Source organism: Paroedura picta, chromosome 1 (assembly GCF_049243985.1).
Source record: "Paroedura picta isolate Pp20150507F chromosome 1, Ppicta_v3.0, whole genome shotgun sequence".
Taxonomy (NCBI): Eukaryota; Metazoa; Chordata; class Lepidosauria; order Squamata; family Gekkonidae; genus Paroedura; species Paroedura picta.
This window is the reverse complement of record NC_135369.1, coordinates 197003121-197013129: the sequence shown is the minus strand read 5'-3', so window position 1 is coordinate 197013129 and position 10009 is coordinate 197003121.

Below are 10009 nucleotides of genomic sequence, written 5' to 3'. Positions count from 1 at the left end.
AATAATTAGGTAAATTCATATGTATTTTCATACGGTTAAGTACCTTATGTAAGGTTAGGGCAACTTAATATATTGTTCTGGGTGGGCATTCTGTTGGTTTTTTGGAAGTCTTAGAACTGTGGGAGGAAAATTGAGATGGTTGGGAAAGGCCATGGGATGTAGAAATATTTTTTTCACATTTTTTTCCTTGTAAAAACTGGTAAAATAATAGGGATTTTCGTACGGCTAAGGGTTCTCACAATCTGTTGCTGGCCCCACCAATCTGTCTGCCCATGTCCTTGATGTGATCTTTGGTGCAGGGGTAGAGGTGGATCTGGTGGTGAATAATTTCATCCCATTGGGTGACAGAGATGCTTTGTGGAATCCCATGCCCTCCGGTGTCATGTTGGCAGCCTTGGTGGAAGATGGGCAGTTCTGCCTTATGGCTGCCATTGACAAGGTTGCTCTTAGGTGCCGTCTCCACCCTTGCCTTAAATAGGCCCCTTCATACTCCCAGGGGCTTCAGGACAGAAAGCTGGAAGTTAGACAGCTAGAGTGAGTGTGGTGGAAGACTCATGATGAGGCGGCAGGAACACCTTATCACATGTTTATGAGGTCGTAGGTAGGGATGGGCAATTCGGATTTGGAAACGCCCGAATCGCCCGAATCGGGGCCGATTCAGGCGATTCCGAGCCAGAAACGGTCCGAATAGGCCCTCTGGCTCTCCCTAGCGGTCCGAATTGCCGAGATTCGGCGATTCGGACTGTCGAATTGATTCGGGCCGAATCAATTCGGCTGTGTCGGAGGCTTCAGGCAGCCGTTGCCTGAAGTCTCTCTGGCTGTCTTTATTTTTTGCCACCTAAAATGGCGGCGGGGGGGAGTGAGTGGCCAACCAGAATGCCTGTAGCTTTTCAGCTCAGGCATTCTGGCCACTCACAGAAGGGTTTTTATTTTTTAAATCCCCTTGCTTTGTAGCCTGCCCAGGAGGAGGCTACTTAAAGCAAGGGGCTGCTTGCTGGACCTCACTTTGAGCTCTGGCTGGCTGGCTGGCTGTGCTGCTCCTAAGCTCATCCTTGGTAGAGCGGCCTGTCTGCCTGCCTGCCTCCTGGACTCCTGGTGGACCTCTCTGGACCTGTCCTGTGGACTGCGCTGGAGAAGACATCAATAGTTTGTTTTAGGGTTTTTTTTTCTTCTGCTTTTCTATTTTTCTCTTTTCCCCCTCCCTCTTCTCCCTTTCTCTCCCTCCTCTCTTCTAAAGTTTAATGTGGCTTTGGGTTTCTGGGGGTGGGGGCCTGGGGGTGGGGGGTTGGGGAATTGTATTTGCTTTTTAGTGTGTTTATTTTAAAGTATTTGGGGGGGGGTTGAAGTTCTGTTTCGAGTTGTTTTTTGGGGGGTTGTTTGATTGTTTTGTTTTCTTTTTAGCGGGTTTCCTCAGTTGCCACTTTTGGGCTTCATGCCTTGGGTGGCAGCTGGTTGTTTGATAGTTGTAGGTGTTTTTTGGTGGGGGGCTAGTTTCAGTTTAGGGGGGGTGGGGGGCTAGTTTCAGTGTTTGTTCTTAGGTTGGTTTAGCTTAGGGCCTTGCAGGGCCAATTTTTGCCAGCCACCTTTGGGGGAGTGCCCTGGGTGGCTGCTGCTTGTTTGTTGAGGCTGTTTCTTTGGTTAGCCTAGGAAGAGTGAGCTTGTTTGGTTAGGGCCCTGCGGGGCAAGTTTTTCTTGGTAGCCACCTTTGGGGGAGTGCCCTGGGTGGCTGCTGGTTGTTTGTTTGCAGAAGCTGTTTGGTTGGCCTAGGCTAGGCTTGGTTTGATTTGGCAGTTTGGGCCTTGCAGGGCCACTTTTGCTCGGTTGCCACCTTTGGGAGAGTGCCCTGGGTGGCTGGCAGCTGGTTGGTGTTTTAAAGATTGTTTGTTTCCTTCCTGGGGGGAATTGCTGCGTTCTTCTTGGGGTGCCCAATTAGTGACCCTTTAAATGGGCAGTAAAATCCATAGTGTTAGGAGAAATTATAAAGTGCGAATAATCTTTTAGAATAGATAGTTTCTTTCCTAAGTAGCCAGATAGGATTTTTATAAGAGAACAGTGATTTGGGGTTTTAGGTTAAAATAGTATTTTCTTAATAGTTAAAAAAAATTTAAACCAGCAGGTGCTGTGCCTTATTGAAGGCCAGCTTTCCTGGTAGAGACAGGAATTGATTTAGAGGCCAACAGGTTTAGGGGTTCTTCTTAGCAGATCAGGTGGGGGCTTGGTGCACAAATCTGCTCCAGTCTTACTTCTAGCTAGTAACACTAAGGTAGTTTAAAACACTTTAAAAGTCTAAAAAGGTTTTTTTTTTTCTAATTTTTCCCTGCTGTAGGTTAGGTAGGGCCAGTTAAACTTAGCCAGGTAGGACCAGACAGGTTCCTTTAGTTTAACAGAAAAAAGAGAGAGAGAGAACAGGAAAACTCCATAGAAGTTAGGTCAGCTTAGGGTCTAAAAAAACTAAACAGGTAGCTGGTGGGAGGGTTTTATAAGTTTCAAGGTTTCCTTAGAAACAGGTGTTAGGGCAGTTAGTGGTAGGGCCTCAAATTTCCCTGTCTCTTAGATTAGAAACAGTTTGTCCAAGGGAACACAGACATGAGTGGCAAGAAGGAAGATCAGGCTAGGGGCCCTGGGGGAAAGGCCCAACAGAAAACTAGAGGGGTGGAGGAGAGTGAGAGGGGGAAGGAAACGTCCTTCCCCCCACCTGAGAAGAGGCCGGTCTTGGGTCGACCTTCCACCACTCCAACCTCTGGCTGGAGTGGTGCAATAAAGAGTGTCCGCAAGGGTCTCTTTATTGAGGTGGCTGCCGGGGCGCCCCCTTCTAAGGTGCGTCAGGGTGGGTCTTTGCTGGCACTTCTGCGGGGCCTGCTGATCAGGCAGCCCCTCGTGTCGCTCCTTTTGCTAGCGAGGCATGGGGGCGTCAGGAAGAGTTGCCTGATCTCTCCCTCGGGATGAGCCTTGCGGACATGAGTGGCTTGTCCTTCATGTCCCCAGGCATCACCTCAGGGGTGCAGAGAGCCCTGGAGGAGATGAGTGAGGGACTGGCCCGCCAGTCTACTCCCCTTTCTCCTCCATGATCCAGCAGGCTTCAGTTGGGGGGGGGGAACAAGAGCAGATGGTAGAGGTGGTGCAAGAGGGAGAGATGGAGGTGGTACCCCCTGCCCCGCCATCTTGACCCCTTCCCCCTCTCTCACCTCCTTCTGTCCCCACCTCAGGACATGGTGTGTCCGGCCCGAGCTCCTCACAGGAGGGAGCTCAGAGGACTTCGCAGGCTGCAAGCCAGCCTGCGTTGTCCAAAGGCTCCAAAGTCTGGAATTCCTTCCAGACAGTGGAGGGAACCCACCTAGCAGAGTGCCAGCTCTGTAGGCAGAGGGTTAGTCGTGGAAGGCAAGAGCGCCACTACACAACTAGCGGCCTCTTGAACCATCTGAAGAGGCACCACCAGGTTGTCCTGCTTCAGGGGGAGAGACAGGCTGGCAGTGGAGTGCCTGCGCAGGCACAATCTACCAGCACAGGGCTGGAGAGTCTACCTGGGACCTCCACCTCGAGAGCTCTCCCTAAGAGTTCTTCTCAGCACACGGCAGACAACATCGAAGGCACCATTCGTAGAATGGTAGATGGGTGGGTAGGCAGTGGGATGGGGGTCACTAAGGGCTTCTTGGGCACAGATGGTCCCCTCAACATGACCAAGGTGGTCAAGGGCATGGGCCTGAAGCACATCTCCTGTGCAGCCCACCTTGTCCACCTCGTGGTTAAGGATGCCCTTGGGATCGGCTCCAAGGGAACCGGTTCATCCGCCGAAGCCATTGACTTCAGGCATCTCATCGAGAAGTGCCGGAAGATCGTGGCGCATTTCTCTCACAGCTCGTACGATGTCTCAAGGCTGGAGAGAAAGCAGGTCCTGATGGGCGTGCTGCAGCACTGCCTTATCAGAGACGTCAACACGCGCTGGAACTCCACCCGCACCATGCTTGAGCGCTTGGTGGAGCAGAGGAGAGCCTTAGACGCCCTTGTCCAGGAGACAAGGATGTTTATGCCTGGGGAGTGGCTCGCCCACCGAGATTGGGAGATCATTTCTCAGACCGTGGAAGTGCTTGGGCCCTTCAAGACTTTCATGGAGATGCTCTCATCTGACATGGCGAGTTTGGGTCTGGTCGTGCCCATGGTCCACAAGGCCTGTGTGGTGCTGGCCCCCTTCCTGGACCCGGCTCGAGGACTTGCAGACGCTGTTCTAGCCGTGCGCGCACTCGCGAGGAGGCTTCTGAGAGGGCTTGAGAGCCACTTTGAACCCCTCTGCAAGTCTGTGACATACAGGCTCGCCGCCATGTGTGATCCACGCATCAAGGGCAGCATAGCAGAGAGGGAGAGGAGCCTTCCTGAATGGCACAAGCTGCTCATTCAGAGGCTTGCCTGGTGGACGTCCAAGGAGGCTGAGGTGTCAGGCCAGGCAGGGGAGGAAGGAGCCAGCACGTCTGCTGCTCCTCCCCCCCAGCCTCCGCTGGCACATCAGCCACTGCGGGCCACCTCAGCGAGAAGGCTGAGCAGGGCAACTTCTTCCTGGGGTTCCTCCAGCCCACTCCTTCTCTTGAGGGCAGCGGGTGCCCGAGGGAGGACAGTGCATCTGGGATGGTGAGGGCTTACCTTGGTGAGCCCCAGGAGTCCGAGAACGCCTGTCCCTTGAGATACTGGGCCAGGATGGAGGCTTTCTGGCCGGCCCTCTCCCACCTGGCCCGTGTCTACCTTTCGTGCCCGCCAATGAGCGTCCAGAGCGAGCGGGCATTTTCTCATGCGAGCAGCACCGTCTGCGAGTATCGCTCCCGCCTGGCGCCCGAAAGAGTCCAGCAATTGGTCTTCCTCAAGGTCAACTTGCCAGCTCTTGGCCATCCATAACTATTCTTGGAGGAGGACTGAGGTGATCACAGAATTGCTGTGACTGCATCCCCTCTGAGTCTGTTCTGGGTGGCGGGGATGAAAAACGCTCACCCAAGGTAAAAATTCAGACAGGACCAGTGCCCTGGCCAATCTAAATTGCCCCCCCAACCCACACACAGAAATTCTGCAATCACCAGAGGGCCAGAGATTAAATCTGGGTCCCTCAGTCATGCCACCCATTTGGAAAACTTTTCCCAGTCAGTCAGTCAGTAACCTTTTATTGGCATAAAATGTATAAGACATATAAAAATAGGGTTTAAAATTTCAACAAAATAGTAAAATGGGGTTACATAACCAAACAGATCTTAAAATGATTAAATAAACTATAAAAGATAAAATACAAGGTAGGCAGCATATTATAAAAGCATCTTAGTTAAAACTCTGGCAACTAAAATGGTTATCTCTGGGTCTTTGTCAGAGAGCAGAAATTGCAAGGTCATAGATTTACTTACAGAAGGCTTGTTTCCCAGCAAGGCAACAAAGCTGTCATCCTGACACTGCTCATATAAGGGGCAATCTAACAAAATGTGTGAGACAGAGTCAGGGCAGCCAGAACCACACAGACAGAGTCTCGCATGGTATGGGATACGGTGGAATCTTCCCTCTAAGACCTTTGAAGGGAAAGCATTCATTCGTGCCAGGAGAAAAGCTCTTCTCAGGGGTGGGACATCAAGGAGATGCAAATATGTAGGCATAATATTTCTCTGCATAGTGATGCCAAAGAATGCTGCTGAGCAGACTCGAGGCTGGGTAGGTATGAGTTCCTGCTGCTCATGGTCTAATTTTGTTGTTATGTGCGAAGTCGTGTCTGACCCATCGCGACCCCATGGACAATGATCCTCCAGGCCTTCCTGTCCTCTACCATTCCCCGGAGTCCATTTAAGTTTGCACCTACTGCTTCAGTGACTCCATCCAGCCACCTCATTCTCTGTCGTCCCCTTCTTCTTTTGCCCTCAATCGCTCCCAGCATTAGGCTCTTCTCCAGGGAGTCCTTCCTTCTCATGAGGTGGCCAAAATATTTGAGTTTCATCTTCAGGATCTGGCCTTCTAAAGAGCAGTCAGGGCTGATCTCCTCTAGGACTGACCGGTTTGTTCGCCTTGCAGTCCAAGGGACTCGCAAGAGTCTTCTCCAGCACCAGAGTTCAAAAGCCTCAATTCTTTGACGCTCGGCCTTCCTTATGGTCCAACTTTCGCAGCCATACATTGCAACTGGGAAGACCATAGCCTTGACTAAACGCACTTTTGTTGGCAGGGTGATGTCTCTGCTTTTTAGGATGCTCTCTAGATTTGCCATAGCTTTCCTCCCCAGGAGCAAGCGTCTTTTAATTTCTTTGCTGCAGTCCCCATCTGCAGTGATCTTGGAGCCCAGGAAAATAAAATCTGTCACTATCTCCATTTCTTCCCCTTCTTCCCCTTCATTTCTTCCCCTTCATGGTCTAATATTCTCTGTTTAATAATCCGGAAGATATATTTTTCTTCCAGAGGTAGTAGGGAGTTCAGATCGATGCCAATGGAGGCTAATTTTTGTTCAATAGCCTGGAACCATTGAAATTTAAGAGGGTCACTTTTTAGACAAGTTAAAAGGCTGCCAGTTTCTATTCTAAAAAACAGTCTGACCCAAAATTTAAAAGTCTTGTCTCTACCCTAATTTGGCCAAATTCTGCGCAAATGGCATGGTAGGAGACACAATTGGGAACCCCTGCAATTTGCCTATAGAAAGCAGATTGAACACCCTCAATAGATTTATTAAAGGCAGGAACCCATAAGGGGCATCCAAACAGGAGCTGGGACATTACTTTGGCATTAAAAATTTTAATTGCTGCAGGAATAAATTGGTTACCTTTTGCAGAGAAAAATAACAGTTTTATCAAGGAAGATGAGGATTTGGCCAGATTGATAGCTCGTTGGCAGTGGGAGCTCCATTTCTGGTTATATTGGAAGGTAACCCCTAGATACTTAAATGTTTTGACTTGTTCTATTGAAGTGCCTCCAATAGACCAAGTCATTGCATGCCAGCTCTTAGAGAAAACCAAAACTTTTGTTTTACCATAGTTAATTACTAACTTATTATCTTGGCAAAAGTGAGCCTTAGAGCTCATGTTAAACCCAAGAAGTAACTGAGCATTTCTCAGTGGGTGCCCAGGAGGAGTTTGTTGTTGTGCGTGCACCGATTTGTCTTTTTGCTGCTGCCAGGGCTGTTCTCCCAGAACAGCTCTGTCAGGGCTCTCTCAGGGTGTGGCCTGAGTAGAGCAGTTGGATTAGAGGTGGTTTAAGGCGGTGGCCTGTTAGGTTGTTGGATTCTTTACAAAGAAGCTTGTTGTGAGTTCTTACAACGCTTGACATTAAGTCAAATCTCACAATACCCTTCGCCTGCCCAAATGCAGGACGAGGGCAACATTTATGGTGAGCAGGATGAGGACCTGTATGGAGACTGCTCCCAGGATGAGCTGGGGGTATCTGTCTCCTTTGGCTCGGGGATGGCCAGAGCCCTGGGTGAAGCAACCCCGGGGGCTTCAGATTTCCTGGGGAGGCACATCACTGAGCACAGGCGACTGTCGAAATACGATCGCCTGACCGGGGACGAGCTGTGGCCAGACAAGCTGCCCGCAGGGGTCCCAGACCGAGGGATGGCTGCGACCCTGGAGGTACAGGAACTGCAGCAACGGATCAGCCGGATGACCGACTGGTTGCAGGTGGTAGCGGGAGAACTGGCGCCGGAGTCGCAGCGCGAAGCGAGACGCCTCTTGCGAGAGATGCAGGCGGAGCCCCGAGGGGTGAGCGGTCGACGGTCGGCAGGACTTCCAACCCTGCATGAACGCATGGCGACGGCTGAGGGCGGCGGGGCTGAGGCCGAAATCGCGGCGCTGGCGGCCGCAGAAGCAGCTGCGCACCTCCTGGACGAGGAGGAAGATGAAGGCGACTTGGAAGCCGCCGCAGCCGCCAGGAGAGAAGAGCTTCAGGCAGAGGCCCGAGGGGAGGCCGCGGCGAGAGCAGAGGGAGCTGGAGCGGTGCGAGCAGCGGCGGCGGCTGGAGCCGTGGTGGCCACCGGTGGAGCCGCGGCAGCGGGTGCTGCGGGAGGAGCAGCGGGGGCTGGAGCAGCTGTGGGCATTGGGCACGGGATGCGTCCGCGTCCCCGGGATGCAAGAGCGCTGGTGGATTCGGGCCCTGGCCGTCTACCCCCGCACCTCCGTGGAGTAGAAATGCGGAGTACCTACAAATTCAAGGCTCGTTTCTCTGGCGACTCAACGGCCTTCCCAGGATTCTTGGTCCACTTGCAAGCCTATATGATGGACATGGGTTTCACGTTCCAAGATGATGCAGAGCGCATCAGGTTCGTAGGTGAATGCTTGGAGGGAGAAGCAGCCAAGTGGTTCATGGACCTTTACCGTTACAACCCGAGAGCAGTGCGTAATTACAACCACTTCATCAGAACCATGCGCCTGATGTACGTGGAGCCGTTCAAGAAAGAAGTGTCCGAGAAAGAGCTCAAGGCCCTCAAACAAGGGTCGAAGACGGTGGCAGAGTACGCGCGGGAGTTCCGGAAGCTGTCCGCAGCAGTTCCAGACTGGATGGAACCACAGAGGGTGAACGCCTTTGTGGGGGGGCTCTCCGGGGACCTGGCTAGCAAGTGCCTCCTGATAGATGACCCAGCGACGGTGGGTGCACCTGGCTGGAGAGATGGAAAGCCGGCTGCTCCGTGCGGTGGAGTTCCGCGGAAGCAAGGAAAAGGCGGGAGCAACGACCTCCACCCCCAAGAAAACCAAGCCTAAACCCAGAGTGGATCCCAGCGAATGGACCCGCCGTTTCGAGAAAGGATTGTGCCTGGGCTGCGGCCAGACGGGCCATTTCCTTGCCAAGTGCCCAGCGAAAGCAGGGAGCACCAGTGCGACCGAGGCCGGCGAGCAGCGCACCCGCTCGGGGATCGGCCACCAAGAAACCGGCTCCTAAGAAGACCGTCAACTCCCTTCTGGCCCCGTCGGAGGGGTGCCTGATGCAGGAGACTCCGGAGACAGCAGCCCGGAAGAAGGACAGCAATCCGAGGAGCCGTCGAGGAAACGAGGACGACCTGCTGTAAAGGCGCCCCGCCAGCAGGTCCCAGGCAGGGGCAAACGCTTGGTGAGTGACTCTCCTTTGGTTCTTTTGCCTGCCACCCTCACGGAACCCAACTCGGGGAAACAGGTGGGGGTGCGCTGTATTGTGGACTCGGGCTGCACCAAAACCCTGGTAAGCCCTGCGTTGGCCGAGACTCTGGGGGTGGGAAAGGTGCCTTTGAGGGAGCCCCTACCCATTACCCAGCTGGATGGGGAGTGCGCCCCGGGAGGGGAGGCGACAGCAAAGACGCTCCCCATGGACTTGGACATTGACAAACATTGGGAGCAGATTCAGCCCTTGGTCGCCCCCCACTCCACTTTTCCTTGCGTGTTGGGTCTGGACTGGCTAAGGGAGCATGACCCCACAGTGAAATGGAAGAAGGGGATCGTAAAATTTGCTTCTCCGGGATGCAAACGGCACCAAAGGCTCCTACCGGGCCCGGATGGGCGGGTTGTGGCTGCGGTGGCGAGGGCTGGGGTGCCAACGCTCCCAAAGGAGTATCGAGGGTTTGAGGATGTTTTCGCGGAAGTGGAATGTAATCAGTTGCCTCCCCATCGCAAGACAGACTGTGCGATCGAACTAAAAAAGGGAGAGCCCTTGCCCAAAGCCAAATTGTACTCCATGAGCCCACGGGAGATGAAAGAGCTCAGGGATTTCTTGGACAAAAACCTGGCTAGAGGTTTCATTCGGCCGGTCACATCCTCCTTGGCGGCCCCGGTCCTCTTTGTGAAAAAGAAGGACGGGTCCCTCCGCCTTTGCACGGACTATCGTGGGTTGAATGCCGTTTCCACCTGCAACGCCTACCCCTTGCCGCTCATCAAAGAGTTGCTGGGGCACTTGGGAAAGGCGAGGATTTTTACAAAATTAGACCTGAGGGAAGCTTACTACCGGGTCCGCATAAAAAAGGGGCACGAGTACCTGACAGTGTTCAACACCCCCCTGGGCCAATTTGAGTACCCCGGCATGCCGTTTGGCCTCGCCGGCGCTCCGGGCG